The sequence below is a fragment of the Centropristis striata genome, chromosome 17, assembly GCF_030273125.1.
Source record: "Centropristis striata isolate RG_2023a ecotype Rhode Island chromosome 17, C.striata_1.0, whole genome shotgun sequence".
Taxonomy (NCBI): domain Eukaryota; kingdom Metazoa; phylum Chordata; class Actinopteri; order Perciformes; family Serranidae; genus Centropristis; species Centropristis striata.
The window spans coordinates 8,634,434-8,656,433 of NC_081533.1; the positions used below are offsets into that span (position 1 = coordinate 8,634,434).

Below are 22,000 nucleotides of genomic sequence, written 5' to 3' on the forward strand. Positions count from 1 at the left end.
ATCCAAAATTTGAGCAGCTCACACTTTACAAAGCTAAAATAAGCCCAGACAAGCAGTGTCTTTAGCCAACCCACAGCTCTTCGGTTCAGCTTCTGGTACCTGAAAACCTGTGTTTTACAAATAGTTGGACTCAGAAATCCAAAATTTGAGCAGCTCACACTTTACAAAGCTAAAATAAGCCCAGACAAGCAGTGTCTTTAGCCAACCCACAGCTCTTCGGTTCAGCTTCTGGTACCTGAAAATCTGTGTTTTACAAATAGTTGGACTCCAAAATCCAAAATTTGAGCAGCTCACACTTTACAAAGTTAAGTAAACATCCTCGTACTTATCTTCCAAATCCTGAAGGTACGTCAAGAAAAGTCTCCAGATACACACAGCAGCTAAAATATGCCCAGACAAGCAGTGTCTTTAGCCAACCCACAGCTCTTCGGTTCAGCTTCTGGTACCTGAAAACCTGTGTTTTACAAATAGTGGGATTCAGAGATCCAAAATTTGAGCAGCTCACAGTTTGCAAAGTTAAGTAACATTCTTTTACTTATTTTCCAAACTCCCTTCAGGAATCTCAAAGGTAGGCCCAGAAAAAGGACCAAATACACAAAAGAGTTCATTTGAAGGCAAAGAGTTGTCAAAGATTGGTACAGCATCACCATTTGCATTAGCTTCTCTGGACCAATGGTGTCCAATTGAGCACTGAAGGCCTGTCACTTTTCACACTTGTCGCATTGGATGCTCAGTCATCTGAAAAGAAGACAAGGTAAGTATTAATGGAAAGAGAGCAGTGGACATAGAGCCAATCATGTTTTCTCCTATCTGTTTGGTAATATCTGTTGCTTCACAGTTCAAGTTGAGTTGCACAGGATAACCAAGGCCAAGCTACACGTAGCTATGCTAATAAGAGGTTTATATGACATTCACCCAAGGGCTTACTATAGCAAATGGCAGTGGTGGGATTTGAACCCACGCCTCCTGAGAGACTGGAGCCTAACTCCAGCGCCTTAGACCACTCGGCCACACTACCTGAAAACGCACAAATATCATGACTTCAAAGACGGACCATGTGGAGAGGGTAAATCAGCACCTTGGGTTTATGTTTCACTGGGCGAATAATGATATCCATCAAATGAAGGTAAAGTCCATATAAAACAAATGTGATGTGAGTTTTGTGGAAAATAACAGGTTTTTCTTGGGAACCAAGTGAAAACATGTCAATGTGAACATACAAGGCAACAGTCAGGCAAGCATGGAGATTAGCCAGCCCAAATCATTGCTAACTAGCAGAGGATGGTTTCGATCCATCGACCTCTGGGTTATGGGCCCAGCACGCTTCCGCTGCGCCACTCTGCTCTTCTGTTCTGGGTCTGGGACCTGAAAATCTCTGTTTTACAAATAGTTGGACTCAGAAATCCAAAATTTGAGCAGCTCACACTTTACAAAGCTAAAATAAGCCCAGACAAGCAGTGTCTTTAGCCAACCCACAGCTCTTCGGTTCAGCTTCTGGTACCTGAAAATCTGTGTTTTACAAATAGTTGGACTCCAAAATCCAAAATTTGAGCAGCTCACACTTTACAAAGTTAAGTAAACATCCTCGTACTTATCTTCCAAATCCTGAAGGTACGTCAAGAAAAGTCTCCAGATACACACAGCAGCTAAAATATGCCCAGACAAGCAGTGTCTTTAGCCAACCCACGGCTCTTCGGTTCAGCTTCTGGTACCTGAAAACCTGTGTTTTACAAATAGTGGGACTCAGAGATCCAAAATTTGAGCAGCTCACAGTTTGCAAAGTTAAGTAACATTCTTTTACTTATTTTCCAAACTCCCTTCAGGAATCTCAAAGGTAGGCCCAGAAAAGGGACCAAATACACAAAAGAGTTCATTTGAAGGCAAAGAGTTGTCACAGATTGGTACAGCATCACCATTAGCATTAGCTTCTCTGGACCAATGGTGTCCAATTGAGCACTGAAGGCCTGTCACTTTTCACACTTGTCGCATTGGATGCTCAGTCATCTGAAAAGAAGACAAGGTAAGTATTAATGGAAAGAGAGCAGTGGACATAGAGCCAATCATGTTTTCTCCTATCTGTTTGGTAATATCTGTTGCTTCACAGTTCAAGTTGAGTTGCACAGGATAACCAAGGCCAAGCTACACGTAGCTATGCTAATAAGAGGTTTATATGACATTCACCCAAGGGCTTACTATAGCAAATGGCAGTGGTGGGATTTGAACCCACGCCTCCTGAGAGACTGGAGCCTAAATCCAGCGCCTTAGACCACTCGGCCACACTACCTGAAAACGCACATATATCATGACTTCAAAGACGGACCATGTGGAGAGGGTAAATCAGCACCTTGGGTTTATGTTTCACTGGGCGAATAATGATATCCATCAAATGAAGGTAAAGTCCATATAAAACAAATGTGATGTGAGTTTTGTGGAAAATAACAGGTTTTTCTTGGGAACCGAGTGAAAACATGTCAATGTGAACATACAAGGTAACAGTCAGGCAAGCATGGAGATTAGCCAGCCCAAATCATTGCTAACTAGCAGAGGATGATTTTGATCCATCGACCTCTGGGTTATGGGCCCAGCACGCTTCCGCTGCGCCACTCTGCTCTTCTGTTCTGGGTCTGGGACCTGAAAATCTCTGTTTTACAAATAGTTGGACTCAGAAATCAAAAATTTGAGCAGCTCACACTTTACAAAGTTAAGTAAACATCCTCGTACTTATCTTCCAAATCCTGAAGGTACGTCAAGAAAAGTCTCCAGATACACACAGCAGCTAAAATATGCCCAGACAAGCAGTGTCTTTAGCCAACCCACAGCTCTTTGGTTCAGCTTCTGGTACCTGAAAACCTGTGTTTTACAAATAGTTGGACTCAGAAATCCAAAATTTGAGCAGCTCACACTTTACAAAGCTAAAATAAGCCCAGACAAGCAGTGTCTTTAGCCAACCCACAGCTCTTCGGTTCAGCTTCTGGTACCTGAAAACCTGTGTTTTACAAATAGTTGGACTCAGAAATCCAAAATTTGAGCAGCTCACACTTTACAAAGCTAAAATAAGCCCAGACAAGCAGTGTCTTTAGCCAACCCACAGCTCTTCGGTTCAGCTTCTGGTACCTGAAAATCTGTGTTTTACAAATAGTTGGACTCCAAAATCCAAAATTTGATTAGCTCACACTTTACAAAGTTAAGTAAACATCCTCGTACTTATCTTCCAAATCCTGAAGGTACGTCAAGAAAAGTCTCAAGATACACACAGCAGCTAAAATATGCCCAGACAAGCAGTGTCTTTAGCCAACCCACAGCTCTTCGGTTCAGCTTCTGGTACCTGAAAACCTGTGTTTTACAAATAGTGGGACTCAGAGATCCAAAATTTGAGCAGCTCACAGTTTGCAAAGTTAAGTAACATTCTTTTACTTATTTTCCAAACTCTCTTCAGGAATCTCAAAGGTAGGCCCAGAAAAGGGACCAAATACACAAAAGAGTTCATTTGAAGGCAAAGAGTTGTCACAGATTGGTACAGCATCACCATTAGCATTAGCTTCTCTGGACCAGTGGTGTCCAATTGAGCACTGAAGGCCTGTCACTTTTCACACTTGTCGCATTGGATGCTCAGTCATCTGAAAAGAAGACAAGGTAAGTATTAATGGAAAGAGAGCAGTGGACATAGAGCCAATCATGTTTTCTCCTATCTGTTGCTTCACAGTTCAAGTTGAGTTGCACAGGATAACCAAGGCCAAGCTACACGTAGCTATGCTAATAAGAGGTTTATATGACATTCACCAAAGGGCTTACTATAGCAAATGGCAGTGGTGGGATTTGAACCCATGCCTCCTGAGAGACTGGAGCCTAAATCCAGCGCCTTAGACCACTCGGCCACACTACCTGAAAATGCACAAATATCATGACTTCAAAGACGGACCATGTGGAGAGGGTAAATCAGCACCTTGGGTTTATGTTTCACTGGGCGAATAATGATATCCATCAAATGAAGGTTAAGTCCATATAAAACAAATGTGATGTGAGTTTTGTGGAAAATAACAGGTTTTTCTTGGGAACCAAGTGAAAACATGTCAATTTGAACATACAAGGTAACAGTCAGGCAAGCATGGAGATTAGCCAGCCCAAATCATTGCTAACTAGCAGAGGATGGTTTCGATCCATCGACCTCTGGGTTATGGGCCCAGCACGCTTCCGCTGCGCCACTCTGCTCTTCTGTTCTGGGTCTGGGACCTAAAAAACTCTGTTTTACAAATAGTTGGACTCAGAAATCCAAAATTTGAGCAGCTCACACTTTACAAATTCAAGTAAACATCCTCGTACTTATCTTCCAAATCCTGAAGGTACATCAAGAAAAGTTTCCAGATACACACAGCAGCTAAAATATGCCCAGACAAGCAGTGTCTTTAGCCAACCCACAGCTCTTTGGTTCAGCTTCTGGTACCTGAAAACCTGTGTTTTACAAATAGTTGGACTCCAAAATCCAAAATTTGAGCAGCTCACACTTTACAAAGCTAAAATAAGCCCAGACAAGCAGTGTCTTTAGCCAACCCACAGCTTTTCGGTTCAGCTTCTGGTACCTGAAAACCTGTGTTTTACAAATAGTTGGACTCAGAAATCCAAAATTTGAGCAGCTCACACTTTACAAAGCTAAAATAAGCCCAGACAAGCAGTGTCTTTAGCCAACCCACAGCTCTTCGGTTCAGCTTCTGGTACCTGAAAATCTGTGTTTTACAAATAGTTGGACTCCAAAATCCAAAATTTGAGCAGCTCACACTTTACAAAGTTAAGTAAACATCCTCGTACTTATCTTCCAAATCCTGAAGGTACGTCAAGAAAAGTCTCCAGATACACACAGCAGCTAAAATATGCCCAGACAAGCAGTGTCTTTAGCCAACCCACAGCTCTTCGGTTCAGCTTCTGGTACCTGAAAACCTGTGTTTTACAAATAGTTGGACTCCAAAATCCAAAATTTGAGCAGCTCACACTTTACAAAGCTAAAATAAGCCCAGACAAGCAGTGTCTTTAGCCAACCCACAGCTCTTCGGTTCAGCTTCTGGTACCTGAAAACCTGTGTTTTACAAATAGTTGGACTCAGAAATCCAAAATTTGAGCAGCTCACACTTTACAAAGCTAAAATAAGCCCAGACAAGCAGTGTCTTTAGCCAACCCACAGCTCTTCGGTTCAGCTTCTGGTACCTGAAAATCTGTGTTTTACAAATAGTTGGACTCCAAAATCCAAAATTTGAGCAGCTCACACTTTACAAAGTTAAGTAAACATCCTCGTACTTATCTTCCAAATCCTGAAGGTACGTCAAGAAAAGTCTCCAGATACACACAGCAGCTAAAATATGCCCAGACAAGCAGTGTCTTTAGCCAACCCACAGCTCTTTGGTTCAGCTTCTGGTACCTGAAAACCTGTGTTTTACAAATAGTTGGACTCAGAAATCCAAAATTTGAGCAGCTCACACTTTACAAAGCTAAAATAAGCCCAGACAAGCAGTGTCTTTAGCCAACCCACAGCTCTTCGGTTCAGCTTCTGGTACCTGAAAATCTGTGTTTTACAAATAGTTGGACTCCAAAATCCAAAATTTGATTAGCTCACACTTTACAAAGTTAAGTAAACATCCTCGTACTTATCTTCCAAATCCTGAAGGTACGTCAAGAAAAGTCTCAAGATACACACAGCAGCTAAAATATGCCCAGACAAGCAGTGTCTTTAGCCAACCCACAGCTCTTCGGTTCAGCTTCTGGTACCTGAAAACCTGTGTTTTACAAATAGTGGGATTCAGAGATCCAAAATTTGAGCAGCTCACAGTTTGCAAAGTTAAGTAACATTCTTTTACTTATTTTCCAAACTCCCTTCAGGAATCTCAAAGGTAGGCCCAGAAAAAGGACCAAATACACAAAAGAGTTCATTTGAAGGCAAAGAGTTGTCAAAGATTGGTACAGCATCACCATTTGCATTAGCTTCTCTGGACCAATGGTGTCCAATTGAGCACTGAAGGCCTGTCACTTTTCACACTTGTCGCATTGGATGCTCAGTCATCTGAAAAGAAGACAAGGTAAGTATTAATGGAAAGAGAGCAGTGGACATAGAGCCAATCATGTTTTCTCCTATCTGTTTGGTAATATCTGTTGCTTCACAGTTCAAGTTGAGTTGCACAGGATAACCAAGGCCAAGCTACACGTAGCTATGCTAATAAGAGGTTTATATGACATTCACCCAAGGGCTTACTATAGCAAATGGCAGTGGTGGGATTTGAACCCACGCCTCCTGAGAGACTGGAGCCTAACTCCAGCGCCTTAGACCACTCGGCCACACTACCTGAAAACGCACAAATATCATGACTTCAAAGACGGACCATATGGAGAGGGTAAATCAGCACCTTGGGTTTATGTTTCACTGGGCGAATAATGATATCCATCAAATGAAGGTAAAGTCCATATAAAACAAATGTGATGTGAGTTTTGTGGAAAATAACAGGTTTTTCTTGGGAACCAAGTGAAAACATGTCAATGTGAACATACAAGGCAACAGTCAGGCAAGCATGGAGATTAGCCAGCCCAAATCATTGCTAACTAGCAGAGGATGGTTTCGATCCATCGACCTCTGGGTTATGGGCCCAGCACGCTTCCGCTGCGCCACTCTGCTCTTCTGTTCTGGGTCTGGGACCTGAAAATCTCTGTTTTACAAATAGTTGGACTCAGAAATCCAAAATTTGAGCAGCTCACACTTTACAAAGCTAAAATAAGCCCAGACAAGCAGTGTCTTTAGCCAACCCACAGCTCTTCGGTTCAGCTTCTGGTACCTGAAAATCTGTGTTTTACAAATAGTTGGACTCCAAAATCCAAAATTTGAGCAGCTCACACTTTACAAAGTTAAGTAAACATCCTCGTACTTATCTTCCAAATCCTGAAGGTACGTCAAGAAAAGTCTCCAGATACACACAGCAGCTAAAATATGCCCAGACAAGCAGTGTCTTTAGCCAACCCACGGCTCTTCGGTTCAGCTTCTGGTACCTGAAAACCTGTGTTTTACAAATAGTGGGACTCAGAGATCCAAAATTTGAGCAGCTCACAGTTTGCAAAGTTAAGTAACATTCTTTTACTTATTTTCCAAACTCCCTTCAGGAATCTCAAAGGTAGGCCCAGAAAAGGGACCAAATACACAAAAGAGTTCATTTGAAGGCAAAGAGTTGTCACAGATTGGTACAGCATCACCATTAGCATTAGCTTCTCTGGACCAATGGTGTCCAATTGAGCACTGAAGGCCTGTCACTTTTCACACTTGTCGCATTGGATGCTCAGTCATCTGAAAAGAAGACAAGGTAAGTATTAATGGAAAGAGAGCAGTGGACATAGAGCCAATCATGTTTTCTCCTATCTGTTTGGTAATATCTGTTGCTTCACAGTTCAAGTTGAGTTGCACAGGATAACCAAGGCCAAGCTACACGTAGCTATGCTAATAAGAGGTTTATATGACATTCACCCAAGGGCTTACTATAGCAAATGGCAGTGGTGGGATTTGAACCCACGCCTCCTGAGAGACTGGAGCCTAAATCCAGCGCCTTAGACCACTCGGCCACACTACCTGAAAACGCACATATATCATGACTTCAAAGACGGACCATGTGGAGAGGGTAAATCAGCACCTTGGGTTTATGTTTCACTGGGCGAATAATGATATCCATCAAATGAAGGTAAAGTCCATATAAAACAAATGTGATGTGAGTTTTGTGGAAAATAACAGGTTTTTCTTGGGAACCGAGTGAAAACATGTCAATGTGAACATACAAGGTAACAGTCAGGCAAGCATGGAGATTAGCCAGCCCAAATCATTGCTAACTAGCAGAGGATGATTTTGATCCATCGACCTCTGGGTTATGGGCCCAGCACGCTTCCGCTGCGCCACTCTGCTCTTCTGTTCTGGGTCTGGGACCTGAAAATCTCTGTTTTACAAATAGTTGGACTCAGAAATCAAAAATTTGAGCAGCTCACACTTTACAAAGTTAAGTAAACATCCTCGTACTTATCTTCCAAATCCTGAAGGTACGTCAAGAAAAGTCTCCAGATACACACAGCAGCTAAAATATGCCCAGACAAGCAGTGTCTTTAGCCAACCCACAGCTCTTTGGTTCAGCTTCTGGTACCTGAAAACCTGTGTTTTACAAATAGTTGGACTCAGAAATCCAAAATTTGAGCAGCTCACACTTTACAAAGCTAAAATAAGCCCAGACAAGCAGTGTCTTTAGCCAACCCACAGCTCTTCGGTTCAGCTTCTGGTACCTGAAAACCTGTGTTTTACAAATAGTTGGACTCAGAAATCCAAAATTTGAGCAGCTCACACTTTACAAAGCTAAAATAAGCCCAGACAAGCAGTGTCTTTAGCCAACCCACAGCTCTTCGGTTCAGCTTCTGGTACCTGAAAATCTGTGTTTTACAAATAGTTGGACTCCAAAATCCAAAATTTGATTAGCTCACACTTTACAAAGTTAAGTAAACATCCTCGTACTTATCTTCCAAATCCTGAAGGTACGTCAAGAAAAGTCTCAAGATACACACAGCAGCTAAAATATGCCCAGACAAGCAGTGTCTTTAGCCAACCCACAGCTCTTCGGTTCAGCTTCTGGTACCTGAAAACCTGTGTTACTTATTTTCCAAACTCCCTTCAGGAATCTCAAAGGTAGGCCCAGAAAAAGGACCAAATACACAAAAGAGTTCATTTGAAGGCAAAGAGTTGTCAAAGATTGGTACAGCATCACCATTAGCATTAGCTTCTCTGGACCAATGGTGTCCAATTGAGCACTGAAGGCCTGTCACTTTTCACACTTGTCGCATTGGATGCTCAGTCATCTGAAAAGAAGACAAGGTAAGTATTAATGGAAAGAGAGCAGTGGACATAGAGCCAATCATGTTTTCTCCTATCTGTTTGGTAATATCTGTTGCTTCACAGTTCAAGTTGAGTTGCACAGGATAACCAAGGCCAAGCTACACGTAGCTATGCTAATAAGAGGTTTATATGACATTCACCCAAGGGCTTACTATAGCAAATGGCAGTGGTGGGATTTGAACCCACGCCTCCTGAGAGACTGGAGCCTAAATCCAGCGCCTTAGACCACTCGGCCACACTACCTGAAAACGCACAAATATCATGACTTCAAAGACGGACCATGTGGAGAGGGTAAATCAGCACCTTGGGTTTATGTTTCACTGGGCGAATAATGATATCCATCAAATGAAGGTAAAGTCCATATAAAACAAATGTGATGTGAGTTTTGTGGAAAATAACAGGTTTTTCTTGGGAACCAAGTGAAAACATGTCAATGTGAACATACAAGGCAACAGTCAGGCAAGCATGGAGATTAGCCAGCCCAAATCATTGCTAACTAGCAGAGGATGGTTTCGATCCATCGACCTCTGGGTTATGGGCCCAGCACGCTTCCGCTGCGCCACTCTGCTCTTCTGTTCTGGGTCTGGGACCTGAAAACCTGTGTTTTACAAATAGTTGGACTCAGAAATCCAAAATTTGAGCAGCTCACACTTTACAAAGCTAAAATAAGCCCAGACAAGCAGTGTCTTTAGCCAACCCACAGCTCTTCGGTTCAGCTTCTGGTACCTGAAAATCTGTGTTTTACAAATAGTTGGACTCCAAAATCCAAAATTTGAGCAGCTCACACTTTACAAAGTTAAGTAAACATCCTCGTACTTATCTTCCAAATCCTGAAGGTACGTCAAGAAAAGTCTCCAGATACACACAGCAGCTAAAATATGCCCAGACAAGCAGTGTCTTTAGCCAACCCTCGGCTCTTCGGTTCAGCTTCTGGTACCTGAAAACCTGTGTTTTACAAATAGTGGGACTCAGAGATCCAAAATTTGAGCAGCTCACAGTTTGCAAAGTTAAGTAACATTCTTTTACTTATTTTCCAAACTCCCTTCAGGAATCTCAAAGGTAGGCCCAGAAAAGGGACCAAATACACAAAAGAGTTCATTTGAAGGCAAAGAGTTGTCACAGATTGGTACAGCATCACCATTAGCATTAGCTTCTCTGGACCAATGGTGTCCAATTGAGCACTGAAGGCCTGTCACTTTTCACACTTGTCGCATTGGATGCTCAGTCATCTGAAAAGAAGACAAGGTAAGTATTAATGGAAAGAGAGCAGTGGACATAGAGCCAATCATGTTTTCTCCTATCTGTTTGGTAATATCTGTTGCTTCACAGTTCAAGTTGAGTTGCACAGGATAACCAAGGCCAAGCTACACGTAGCTATGCTAATAAGAGGTTTATATGACATTCACCCAAGGGCTTACTATAGCAAATGGCAGTGGTGGGATTTGAACCCACGCCTCCTGAGAGACTGGAGCCTAAATCCAGCGCCTTAGACCACTCGGCCACACTACCTGAAAATGCACATATATCATGACTTCAAAGACGGACCATGTGGAGAGGGTAAATCAGCACCTTGGGTTTATGTTTCACTGGGCAAATAATGATATCCATCAAATGAAGGTAAAGTCCATATAAAACAAATGTGATGTGAGTTTTGTGAAAAATAACAGGTTTTTCTTGGGAACCGAGTGAAAACATGTCAATGTGAACATACAAGGCAACAGTCAGGCAAGCATGGAGATTAGCCAGCCCAAATCATTGCTAACTAGCAGAGGATGATTTTGATCCATCGACCTCTGGGTTATGGGCCCAGCACGCTTCCGCTGCGCCACTCTGCTCTTCTGTTCTGGGTCTGGGACCTGAAAATCTCTGTTTTACAAATAGTTGGACTCAGAAATCCAAAATTTGAGCAGCTCACACTTTACAAAGTTAAGTAAACATCCTCGTACTTATCTTCCAAATCCTGAAGGTACGTCAAGAAAAGTCTCCAGATACACACAGCAGCTAAAATATGCCCAGACAAGCAGTGTCTTTAGCCAACCCACAGCTCTTTGGTTCAGCTTCTGGTACCTGAAAACCTGTGTTTTACAAATAGTTGGACTCAGAAATCCAAAATTTGAGCAGCTCACACTTTACAAAGCTAAAATAAGCCCAGACAAGCAGTGTCTTTAGCCAACCCACAGCTCTTCGGTTCAGCTTCTGGTACCTGAAAACCTGTGTTTTACAAATAGTTGGACTCAGAAATCCAAAATTTGAGCAGCTCACACTTTACAAAGCTAAAATAAGCCCAGACAAGCAGTGTCTTTAGCCAACCCACAGCTGTTCGGTTCAGCTTCTGGTACCTGAAAATCTGTGTTTTACAAATAGTTGGACTCCAAAATCCAAAATTTGAGCAGCTCACACTTTACAAAGTTAAGTAAACATCCTCGTACTTATCTTCCAAATCCTGAAGGTACGTCAAGAAAAGTCTCCAGATACACACAGCAGCTAAAATATGCCCAGACAAGCAGTGTCTTTAGCCAACCCACAGCTCTTCGGTTCAGCTTCTGGTACCTGAAAACCTGTGTTTTACAAATAGTTGGACTCCAAAATCCAAAATTTGAGCAGCTCACACTTTACAAAGCTAAAATAAGCCCAGACAAGCAGTGTCTTTAGCCAACCCACAGCTCTTCGGTTCAGCTTCTGGTACCTGAAAACCTGTGTTTTACAAATAGTTGGACTCAGAAATCCAAAATTTGAGCAGCTCACACTTTACAAAGCTAAAATAAGCCCAGACAAGCAGTGTCTTTAGCCAACCCACAGCTCTTCGGTTCAGCTTCTGGTACCTGAAAATCTGTGTTTTACAAATAGTTGGACTCCAAAATCCAAAATTTGATTAGCTCACACTTTACAAAGTTAAGTAAACATCCTCGTACTTATCTTCCAAATCCTGAAGGTACGTCAAGAAAAGTCTCAAGATACACACAGCAGCTAAAATATGCCCAGACAAGCAGTGTCTTTAGCCAACCCACAGCTCTTCGGTTCAGCTTCTGGTACCTGAAAACCTCTGTTTTACAAATAGTGGGACTCAGAGATCCAAAATTTGAGCAGCTCACAGTTTGCAAAGTTAAGTAACATTCTTTTACTTATTTTCCAAACTCCCTTCAGGAATCTCAAAGGTAGGCCCAGAAAAAGGACCAAATACACAAAAGAGTTCATTTGAAGGCAAAGAGTTGTCAAAGATTGGTACAGCATCACCATTAGCATTAGCTTCTCTGGACCAATGGTGTCCAATTGAGCACTGAAGGCCTGTCACTTTTCACACTTGTCGCATTGGATGCTCAGTCATCTGAAAAGAAGACAAGGTAAGTATTAATGGAAAGAGAGCAGTGGACATAGAGCCAATCATGTTTTCTCCTATCTGTTTGGTAATATCTGTTGCTTCACAGTTCAAGTTGAGTTGCACAGGATAACCAAGGCCAAGCTACACGTAGCTATGCTAATAAGAGGTTTATATGACATTCACCCAAGGGCTTACTATAGCAAATGGCAGTGGTGGGATTTGAACCCACGCCTCCTGAGAGACTGGAGCCTAAATCCAGCGCCTTAGACCACTCGGCCACACTACCTGAAAACGCACAAATATCATGACTTCAAAGACGGATCATGTGGAGAGGGTAAATCAGCACCTTGGGTTTATGTTTCACTGGGCGAATAATGATATCCATCAAATGAAGGTAAAGTCCATATAAAACAAATGTGATGTGAGTTTTGTGGAAAATAACAGGTTTTTCTTGGGAACCGAGTGAAAACATGTCAATGTGAACATACAAGGCAACAGTCAGGCAAGCATGGAGATTAGCCAGCCCAAATCATTGCTAACTAGCAGAGGATGATTTTGATCCATCGACCTCTGGGTTATGGGCCCAGCACGCTTCCGCTGCGCCACTCTGCTCTTCTGTTCTGGGTCTGGGACCTGAAAATCTCTGTTTTACAAATAGTTGGACTCAGAAATCCAAAATTTGAGCAGCTCACACTTTACAAAGTTAAGTAAACATCCTCGTACTTATCTTCCAAATCCTGAAGGTACGTCAAGAAAAGTCTCCAGATACACACAGCAGCTAAAATATGCCCAGACAAGCAGTGTCTTTAGCCAACCCACAGCTCTTTGGTTCAGCTTCTGGTACCTGAAAACCTGTGTTTTACAAATAGTTGGACTCAGAAATCCAAAATTTGAGCAGCTCACACTTTACAAAGCTGAAATAAGCCCAGACAAGCAGTGTCTTTAGCCAACCCACAGCTCTTCGGTTCAGCTTCTGGTACCTGAAAACCTGTGTTTTACAAATAGTTGGACTCAGAAATCCAAAATTTGAGCAGCTCACACTTTACAAAGCTAAAATAAGCCCAGACAAGCAGTGTCTTTAGCCAACCCACAGCTGTTCGGTTCAGCTTCTGGTACCTGAAAATCTGTGTTTTACAAATAGTTGGACTCCAAAATCCAAAATTTGAGCAGCTCACACTTTACAAAGTTAAGTAAACATCCTCGTACTTATCTTCCAAATCCTGAAGGTACGTCAAGAAAAGTCTCCAGATACACACAGCAGCTAAAATATGCCCAGACAAGCAGTGTCTTTAGCCAACCCACAGCTCTTCGGTTCAGCTTCTGGTACCTGAAAACCTGTGTTTTACAAATAGTTGGACTCCAAAATCCAAAATTTGAGCAGCTCACACTTTACAAAGTTAAGTAAACATCCTCGTACTTATCTTCCAAATCCTGAAGGTACGTCAAGAAAAGTCTCAAGATACACACAGCAGCTAAAATATGCCCAGACAAGCAGTGTCTTTAGCCAACCCACAGCTCTTCGGTTCAGCTTCTGGTACCTGAAAACCTGTGTTTTACAAATAGTGGGACTCAGAGATCCAAAATTTGAGCAGCTCACAGTTTGCAAAGTTAAGTAACATTCTTTTACTTATTTTCCAAACTCCCTTCAGGAATCTCAAAGGTAGGCCCAGAAAAGGGACCAAATACACAAAAGAGTTCATTTGAAGGCAAAGAGTTGTCACAGATTGGTACAGCATCACCATTAGCATTAGCTTCTCTGGACCAATGGTGTCCAATTGAGCACTGAAGGCCTGTCACTTTTCACACTTGTCGCATTGGATGCTCAGTCATCTGAAAAGAAGACAAGGTAAGTATTAATGGAAAGAGAGCAGTGGACATAGAGCCAATCATGTTTTCTCCTATCTGTTTGGTAATATCTGTTGCTTCACAGTTCAAGTTGAGTTGCACAGGTTAACCAAGGCCAAGCTACACGTAGCTATGCTAATAAGAGGTTTATATGACATTCACCCAAGGGCTTACTATAGCAAATGGCAGTGGTGGGATTTGAACCCACGCCTCCTGAGAGACTGGAGCCTAAATCCAGCGCCTTAGACCACTCGGCCACACTACCTGAAAACGCACAAATATCATGACTTCAAAGACGGACCATGTGGAGAGGGTAAATCAGCACCTTGGGTTTATGTTTCACTGGGCGAATAATGATATCCATCAAATGAAGGTAAAGTCCATATAAAACAAATGTGATGTGAGTTTTGTGGAAAATAACAGGTTTTTCTTGGGAACCAAGTGAAAACATGTCAATGTGAACATACAAGGCAACAGTCAGGCAAGCATGGAGATTAGCCAGCCCAAATCATTGCTAACTAGCAGAGGATGGTTTCGATCCATCGACCTCTGGGTTATGGGCCCAGCACGCTTCCGCTGCGCCACTCTGCTCTTCTGTTCTGGGTCTGGGACCTGAAAACCTGTGTTTTACAAATAGTTGGACTCAGAAATCCAAAATTTGAGCAGCTCACACTTTACAAAGCTAAAATAAGCCCAGACAAGCAGTGTCTTTAGCCAACCCACAGCTCTTCGGTTCAGCTTCTGGTACCTGAAAATCTGTGTTTTACAAATAGTTGGACTCCAAAATCCAAAATTTGAGCAGCTCACACTTTACAAAGTTAAGTAAACATCCTCGTACTTATCTTCCAAATCCTGAAGGTACGTCAAGAAAAGTCTCCAGATACACACAGCAGCTAAAATATGCCCAGACAAGCAGTGTCTTTTGCCAACCCACGGCTCTTCGGTTCAGCTTCTGGTACCTGAAAACCTGTGTTTTACAAATAGTGGGACTCAGAGATCCAAAATTTGAGCAGCTCACAGTTTGCAAAGTTAAGTAACATTCTTTTACTTATTTTCCAAACTCCCTCAGGAATCTCAAAGGTAGGCCCAGAAAAGGGACCAAATACACAAAAGAGTTCATTTGAAGGCAAAGAGTTGTCACAGATTGGTACAGCATCACCATTAACATTAGCTTCTCTGGACCAATGGTGTCCAATTGAGCACTGAAGGCCTGTCACTTTTCACACTTGTCGCATTGGATGCTCAGTCATCTGAAAAGAAGACAAGGTAAGTATTAATGGAAAGAGAGCAGTGGACATAGAGCCAATCATGTTTTCTCCTATCTGTTTGGTAATATCTGTTGCTTCACAGTTCAAGTTGAGTTGCACAGGATAACCAAGGCCAAGCTACACGTAGCTATGCTAATAAGAGGTTTATATGACATTCACCCAAGGGCTTACTATAGCAAATGGCAGTGGTGGGATTTGAACCCACGCCTCCTGAGAGACTGGAGCCTAAATCCAGCACCTTAGACCACTCGGCCACACTACCTGAAAACGCACAAATATCATGACTTCAAAGACGGACCATGTGGAGAGGGTAAATCAGCACCTTGGGTTTATGTTTCACTGGGCGAATAATGATATCCATCAAATGAAGGTAAAGTCCATATAAAACAAATGTGATGTGAGTTTTGTGGAAAATAACAGGTTTTTCTTGGGAACCAAGTGAAAACATGTCAATTTGAACATACAAGGCAACCGTCAGGCAAGCATGGAGATTAGCCAGCCCAAATCATTGCTAACTAGCAGAGGATGGTTTCGATCCATCGACCTCTGGGTTATGGGCCCAGCACGCTTCCGCTGCGCCACTCTGCTCTTCTGTTCTGGGTCTGGGACCTGAAAATCTCTGTTTTACAAATAGTTGGACTCAGAAATCCAAAATTTGAGCAGCTCACACTTTACAAAGTTAAGTAAACATCCTCGTACTTATCTTCCAAATCCTGAAGGTACGTCAAGAAAAGTCTCCAGATACACACAGCAGCTAAAATATGCCCAGACAAGCAGTGTCTTTAGCCAACCCACAGCTCTTCGGTTCAGCTTCTGGTACCTGAAAACCTGTGTTTTACAAATAGTGGGACTCAGAGATCCAAAATTTGAGCAGCTCACAGTTTGCAAAGTTAAGTAACATTCTTTTACTTATTTTCCAAACTCCCTTCAGGAATCTCAAAGGTAGCCCCAGAAAAAGGACCAAATACACAAAAGAGTTCATTTGAAGGCAAAGATTTGTCAAAGATTGGTACAGCATCACCATTAGCATTAGCTTCTCTGGACCAATGGTGTCCAATTGAGCACTGAAGGCCTGTCACTTTTCACACTTGTCGCATTGGATGCTCAGTCATCTGAAAAGAAGACAAGGTAAGTATTAATGGAAAGAGAGCAGTGGACATAGAGCCAATCATGTTTTCTCCTATCTGTTTGGTAATATCTGTTGCTTCACAGTTCAAGTTGAGTTGCACAGGATAACCAAGGCCAAGCTACACGTAGCTATGCTAATAAGAGGTTTATATGACATTCACCCAAGGGCTTACTATAGCAAATGGCAGTGGTGGGATTTGAACCCACGCCTCCTGAGAGACTGGAGCCTAAATCCAGCGCCTTAGACCACTCGGCCACACTACCTGAAAACGCACAAATATCATGACTTCAAAGACGGACCATGTGGAGAGGGTAAATCAGCACCTTGGGTTTATGTTTCACTGGGCGAATAATGATATCCATCAAATGAAGGTAAAGTCCATATAAAACAAATGTGATGTGAGTTTTGTGGAAAATAACAGGTTTTTCTTGGGAACCAAGTGAAAACATGTCAATGTGAACATACAAGGCAGCAGTCAGGCAAGCATGGAGATTAGCCAGCCCAAATCATTGCTAACTAGCAGAGGATGGTTTCGATCCATCGACCTCTGGGTTATGGGCCCAGCACGCTTCCGCTGCGCCACTCTGCTCTTCTGTTCTGGGTCTGGGACCTGAAAACCTGTGTTTTACAAATAGTTGGACTCAGAAATCCAAAATTTGAGCAGCTCACACTTTACAAAGCTAAAATAAGCCCAGACAAGCAGTGTCTTTAGCCAACCCACAGCTCTTCGGTTCAGCTTCTGGTACCTGAAAATCTGTGTTTTACAAATAGTTGGACTCCAAAATCCAAAATTTGAGCAGCTCACACTTTACAAAGTTAAGTAAACATCCTCGTACTTATCTTCCAAATCCTGAAGGTACGTCAAGAAAAGTCTCCAGATACACACAGCAGCTAAAATATGCCCAGACAAGCAGTGTCTTTAGCCAACCCACGGCTCTTCGGTTCAGCTTCTGGTACCTGAAAACCTGTGTTTTACAAATAGTGGGACTCAGAGATCCAAAATTTGAGCAGCTCACAGTTTGCAAAGTTAAGTAACATTCTTTTACTTATTTTCCAAACTCCCTTCAGGAATCTCAAAGGTAGGCCCAGAAAAGGGACCAAATACACAAAAGAGTTCATTTGAAGGCAAAGAGTTGTCACAGATTGGTACAGCATCACCATTAGCATTAGCTTCTCTGGACCAATGGTGTCCAATTGAGCACTGAAGGCCTGTCACTTTTCACACTTGTCGCATTGGATGCTCAGTCATCTGAAAAGAAGACAAGGTAAGTATTAATGGAAAGAGAGCAGTGGACATAGAGCCAATCATGTTTTCTCCTATCTGTTTGGTAATATCTGTTGCTTCACAGTTCAAGTTGAGTTGCACAGGATAACCAAGGCCAAGCTACACGTAGCTATGCTAATAAGAGGTTTATATGACATTCACCCAAGGGCTTACTATAGCAAATGGCAGTGGTGGGATTTGAACCCACGCCTCCTGAGAGACTGGAGCCTAAATCCAGCGCCTTAGACCACTCGGCCACACTACCTGAAAACGCACAAATATCATGACTTCAAAGACGGACCATGTGGAGAGGGTAAATCAGCACCTTGGGTTTATGTTTCACTGGGCGAATAATGATATCCATCAAATGAAGGTAAAGTCCATATAAAACAAATGTGATGTGAGTTTTGTGGAAAATAACAGGTTTTTCTTGGGAACCAAGTGAAAACATGTCAATTTGAACATACAAGGCAACCATGGAGATTAGCCAGCCCAAATCATTGCTAACTAGCAGAGGATGGTTTCGATCCATCGACCTCTGGGTTATGGGCCCAGCAAGCTTCCGCTGCGCCACTCTGCTCTTCTGTTCTGGGTCTGGGACCTGAAAATCTCTGTTTTACAAATAGTTGGACTCAGAAATCCAAAATTTGAGCAGCTCACACTTTACAAAGTTAAGTAAACATCCTCGTACTTATCTTCCAAATCCTGAAGGTACGTCAAGAAAAGTCTCCAGATACACACAGCAGCTAAAATATGCCCAGACAAGCAGTGTCTTTAGCCAACCCACAGCTCTTTGGTTCAGCTTCTGATACCTGAAAACCTGTGTTTTACAAATAGTTGGACTCCAAAATCCAAAATTTGAGCAGCTCACACTTTACAAAGCTAAAATAAGCCCAGACAATCAGTGTCTTTAGCCAACCCACAGCTCTTCGGTTCAGCTTCTGGTACCTGAAAACCTGTGTTTTACAAATAGTTGGACTCAGAAATCCAAAATTTGAGCAGCTCACACTTTACAAAGCTAAAATAAGCCCAGACAAGCAGTGTCTTTAGCCAACCCACAGCTCTTCGGTTCAGCTTCTGGTACCTGAAAATCTGTGTTTTACAAATAGTTGGACTCCAAAATCCAAAATTTGAGCAGCTCACACTTTACAAAGTTAAGTAAACATCCTCGTACTTATCTTCCAAATCCTGAAGGTACGTCAAGAAAAGTCTCCAGATACACACAGCAGCTAAAATATGCCCAGACAAGCAGTGTCTTTAGCCAACCCACAGCTCTTCGGTTCAGCTTCTGGTACCTGAAAACCTGTGTTTTACAAATAGTGGGACTCAGAGATCCAAAATTTGAGCAGCTCACAGCTTGCAAAGTTAAGTAACATTCTTTTACTTATTTTCCAAACTCCCTTCAGGAATCTCAAAGGTAGGCCCAGAAAAGGGACCAAATACACAAAAGAGTTCATTTGAAGGCAAAGAGTTGTCACAGATTGGTACAGCATCACCATTAGCATTAGCTTCTCTGGACCAATGGTGTCCAATTGAGCACTGAAGGCCTGTCACTTTTCACACTTGTCGCATTGGATTCTCAGTCATCTGAAAAGAAGGCAAGGTAAGTATTAATGGAAAGAGAGCAGTGGACATAGAGCCAATCATGTTTTCTCCTATCTGTTTGGTAATATCTGTTGCTTCACAGTTCAAGTTGAGTTGCACAGGATAACCAAGGCCAAGCTACACGTAGCTATGCTAATAAGAGGTTTATATGACATTCACCCAAGGGCTTACTATAGCAAAAGGCAGTGGTGGGATTTGAACCCACGCCTCCTGAGAGACTGGAGCCTAAATCCAGCACCTTAGACCACTCGGCCACACTACCTGAAAATGCTCAAATATCATTACTTAAAAGACGGATCATGTGGAGAGGGTAAATCAGCACCTTGGGTTTATGTTTCACTGGGCGAATAATGATATCCATCAAATGAAGGTAAAGTCCATATAAAACAAATGGGATGTGAGTTTTGTGGAAAATAACAGGTTTTTCTTGGGAACCGAGTGAAAACATGTCAATGTGAACATACAAGGCAACAGTCAGGCAAGCATGGAGATTAGCCAGCCCAAATCATTGCTAACTAGCAGAGGATGATTTTGATCCATCGACCTCTGGGTTATGGGCCCAGCACCCTTCCGCTGCGCCACTCTGCTCTTCTGTTCTGGGTCTGGGACCTGAAAATCTCTGTTTTACAAATAGTTGGACTCAGAAATCCAAAATTTGAGCAGCTCACACTTTACAAAGTTAAGTAAACATCCTCGTACTTATCTTCCAAATCCTGAAGGTACGTCAAGAAAAGTCTCCAGATACACACAGCAGCTAAAATATGCCCAGACAAGCAGTGTCTTTAGCCAACCCACAGCTCTTTGGTTCAGCTTCTGGTACCTGAAAACCTGTGTTTTACAAATAGTTGGACTCCAAAATCCAAAATTTGAGCAGCTCACACTTTACAAAGCTAAAATAAGCCCAGACAAGCAGTGTCTTTAGCCAACCCACAGCTCTTCGGTTCAGCTTCTGGTACCTGAAAACCTGTGTTTTACAAATAGTTGGACTCAGAAATCCAAAATTTGAGCAGCTCACACTTTACAAAGCTAAAATAAGCCCAGACAAGCAGTGTCTTTAGCCAACCCACAGCTCTTCGGTTCAGCTTCTGGTACCTGAAAATCTGTGTTTTACAAATAGTTGGACTCCAAAATCCAAAATTTGAGCAGCTCACACTTTACAAAGTTAAGTAAACATCCTCGTACTTATCTTCCAAATCCTGAAGGTACGTCAAGAAAAGTCTCCAGATACACACAGCAGCTAAAATATGCCCAGACAAGCAGTGTCTTTAGCCAACCCACAGCTCTTCGGTTCAGCTTCTGGTACCTGAAAACCTGTGTTTTACAAATAGTTGGACTCCAAAATCCAAAATTTGAGCAGCTCACACTTTACAAAGCTAAAATAAGCCCAGACAAGCAGTGTCTTTAGCCAACCCACAGCTCTTCGGTTCAGCTTCTGGTACCTGAAAACCTGTGTTTTACAAATAGTTGGACTCAGAAATCCAAAATTTGAGCAGCTCACACTTTACAAAGCTAAAATAAGCCCAGACAAGCAGTGTCTTTAGCCAACCCACAGCTCTTCGGTTCAGCTTCTGGTACCTGAAAATCTGTGTTTTACAAATAGTTGGACTCCAAAATCCAAAATTTGAGCAGCTCACACTTTACAAAGTTAAGTAAACATCCTCGTACTTATCTTCCAAATCCTGAAGGTACGTCAAGAAAAGTCTCCAGATACACACAGCAGCTAAAATATGCCCAGACAAGCAGTGTCTTTAGCCAACCCACAGCTCTTCGGTTCAGCTTCTGGTACCTGAAAACCTGTGTTTTACAAATAGTGGGACTCAGAGATCCAAAATTTGAGCAGCTCACAGTTTGCAAAGTTAAGTAACATTCTTTTACTTATTTTCCAAACTCTCTTCAGGAATCTCAAAGGTAGGCCCAGAAAATGGACCAAATACACAAAAGAGTTCATTTGAAGGCAAAGAGTTGTCACAGATTGGTACAGCATCACCATTAGCATTAGCTTCTCTGGACCAATGGTGTCCAATTGAGCACTGAAGGCCTGTCACTTTTCACACTTGTCGCATTGGATGTTCAGTCATCTGAAAAGAAGACAAGGTAAGTGTTCTAAATTCCCTTTGTGACCAGCAAATACACCCTATTAATCTGTTAATTTGATTATATTGATATTGTTGATTTATACAGGTTAATAATTATATTTAGGCACTTTTTAGTTCAGTCTGTTTGAGTCGGGCAGGATACAGGGCAGCTAGGTTTACGTTCGGGGTCCTTGGAATCAGCATGTGTTGAATAAGTGTGTGTAATGATAAGCTGCTGAAAAAGTTTAAGATAAAGAGGTTAAAGTAAAAACGGTGTCCTTATTCCCTGACCGGAGTACGCTCACGGGTGAAGAGTCCCAGCACAACACTTTCTCCTTATAGTTCTTTAATAGTAAGTATTAATGGAAAGAGAGCAGTGGACATAGAGCCAATCATGTTTTCTCCTATCTGTTGCTTCACAGTTCAAGTTGAGTTGCACAGGATAACCAAGGCCAAGCTACACGTAGCTATGCTAATAAGAGGTTTATATGACATTCACCCAAGGGCTTACTATAGCAAATGGCAGTGGTGGGATTTGAACCCATGCCTCCTGAGAGACTGGAGCCTAAATCCAGCGCCTTAGACCACTCGGCCACACTACCTGA

At 42.3% G+C, this 22,000-nt stretch overlaps 21 non-coding genes across 21 annotated transcripts; all 21 read right to left on the reverse strand.

Annotated features, from left to right (window-relative positions):
- Positions 1-936: 936 nt before the first annotated feature.
- Positions 937-1,018, reverse strand: trnal-uag (transfer RNA leucine (anticodon UAG)). Its single transcript has one exon. It is a non-coding gene; the product is annotated as a tRNA-Leu (tRNA).
- A 254-nt stretch (positions 1,019-1,272) lies between these two features.
- trnam-cau (transfer RNA methionine (anticodon CAU)) lies at positions 1,273-1,344 on the reverse strand. Its single transcript has one exon. It is a non-coding gene; the product is annotated as a tRNA-Met (tRNA).
- An 858-nt stretch (positions 1,345-2,202) lies between these two features.
- Positions 2,203-2,284, reverse strand: trnal-uag (transfer RNA leucine (anticodon UAG)). The gene has a single exon. It is a non-coding gene; the product is annotated as a tRNA-Leu (tRNA).
- Positions 2,285-3,801: 1,517 nt separating this feature from the next.
- On the reverse strand, positions 3,802-3,883 carry trnal-uag (transfer RNA leucine (anticodon UAG)). The gene has a single exon. It is a non-coding gene; the product is annotated as a tRNA-Leu (tRNA).
- Positions 3,884-4,137: 254 nt separating this feature from the next.
- Positions 4,138-4,209, reverse strand: trnam-cau (transfer RNA methionine (anticodon CAU)). The gene has a single exon. It is a non-coding gene; the product is annotated as a tRNA-Met (tRNA).
- A 2,035-nt stretch (positions 4,210-6,244) lies between these two features.
- Positions 6,245-6,326, reverse strand: trnal-uag (transfer RNA leucine (anticodon UAG)). The gene has a single exon. It is a non-coding gene; the product is annotated as a tRNA-Leu (tRNA).
- Positions 6,327-6,580: 254 nt separating this feature from the next.
- On the reverse strand, positions 6,581-6,652 carry trnam-cau (transfer RNA methionine (anticodon CAU)). Its single transcript has one exon. It is a non-coding gene; the product is annotated as a tRNA-Met (tRNA).
- An 858-nt stretch (positions 6,653-7,510) lies between these two features.
- trnal-uag (transfer RNA leucine (anticodon UAG)) lies at positions 7,511-7,592 on the reverse strand. Its single transcript has one exon. It is a non-coding gene; the product is annotated as a tRNA-Leu (tRNA).
- A 1,459-nt stretch (positions 7,593-9,051) lies between these two features.
- Positions 9,052-9,133, reverse strand: trnal-uag (transfer RNA leucine (anticodon UAG)). Its single transcript has one exon. It is a non-coding gene; the product is annotated as a tRNA-Leu (tRNA).
- A 254-nt stretch (positions 9,134-9,387) lies between these two features.
- trnam-cau (transfer RNA methionine (anticodon CAU)) lies at positions 9,388-9,459 on the reverse strand. Its single transcript has one exon. It is a non-coding gene; the product is annotated as a tRNA-Met (tRNA).
- Positions 9,460-10,317: 858 nt separating this feature from the next.
- On the reverse strand, positions 10,318-10,399 carry trnal-uag (transfer RNA leucine (anticodon UAG)). Its single transcript has one exon. It is a non-coding gene; the product is annotated as a tRNA-Leu (tRNA).
- Positions 10,400-12,413: 2,014 nt separating this feature from the next.
- Positions 12,414-12,495, reverse strand: trnal-uag (transfer RNA leucine (anticodon UAG)). The gene has a single exon. It is a non-coding gene; the product is annotated as a tRNA-Leu (tRNA).
- A 1,742-nt stretch (positions 12,496-14,237) lies between these two features.
- On the reverse strand, positions 14,238-14,319 carry trnal-uag (transfer RNA leucine (anticodon UAG)). The gene has a single exon. It is a non-coding gene; the product is annotated as a tRNA-Leu (tRNA).
- A 254-nt stretch (positions 14,320-14,573) lies between these two features.
- Positions 14,574-14,645, reverse strand: trnam-cau (transfer RNA methionine (anticodon CAU)). Its single transcript has one exon. It is a non-coding gene; the product is annotated as a tRNA-Met (tRNA).
- An 857-nt stretch (positions 14,646-15,502) lies between these two features.
- On the reverse strand, positions 15,503-15,584 carry trnal-uag (transfer RNA leucine (anticodon UAG)). The gene has a single exon. It is a non-coding gene; the product is annotated as a tRNA-Leu (tRNA).
- A 254-nt stretch (positions 15,585-15,838) lies between these two features.
- Positions 15,839-15,910, reverse strand: trnam-cau (transfer RNA methionine (anticodon CAU)). Its single transcript has one exon. It is a non-coding gene; the product is annotated as a tRNA-Met (tRNA).
- A 722-nt stretch (positions 15,911-16,632) lies between these two features.
- Positions 16,633-16,714, reverse strand: trnal-uag (transfer RNA leucine (anticodon UAG)). The gene has a single exon. It is a non-coding gene; the product is annotated as a tRNA-Leu (tRNA).
- A 254-nt stretch (positions 16,715-16,968) lies between these two features.
- trnam-cau (transfer RNA methionine (anticodon CAU)) lies at positions 16,969-17,040 on the reverse strand. The gene has a single exon. It is a non-coding gene; the product is annotated as a tRNA-Met (tRNA).
- Positions 17,041-17,898: 858 nt separating this feature from the next.
- Positions 17,899-17,980, reverse strand: trnal-uag (transfer RNA leucine (anticodon UAG)). Its single transcript has one exon. It is a non-coding gene; the product is annotated as a tRNA-Leu (tRNA).
- A 1,520-nt stretch (positions 17,981-19,500) lies between these two features.
- Positions 19,501-19,582, reverse strand: trnal-uag (transfer RNA leucine (anticodon UAG)). Its single transcript has one exon. It is a non-coding gene; the product is annotated as a tRNA-Leu (tRNA).
- Positions 19,583-21,915: 2,333 nt separating this feature from the next.
- trnal-uag (transfer RNA leucine (anticodon UAG)) lies at positions 21,916-21,997 on the reverse strand. Its single transcript has one exon. It is a non-coding gene; the product is annotated as a tRNA-Leu (tRNA).
- Positions 21,998-22,000: the final 3 nt, after the last annotated feature.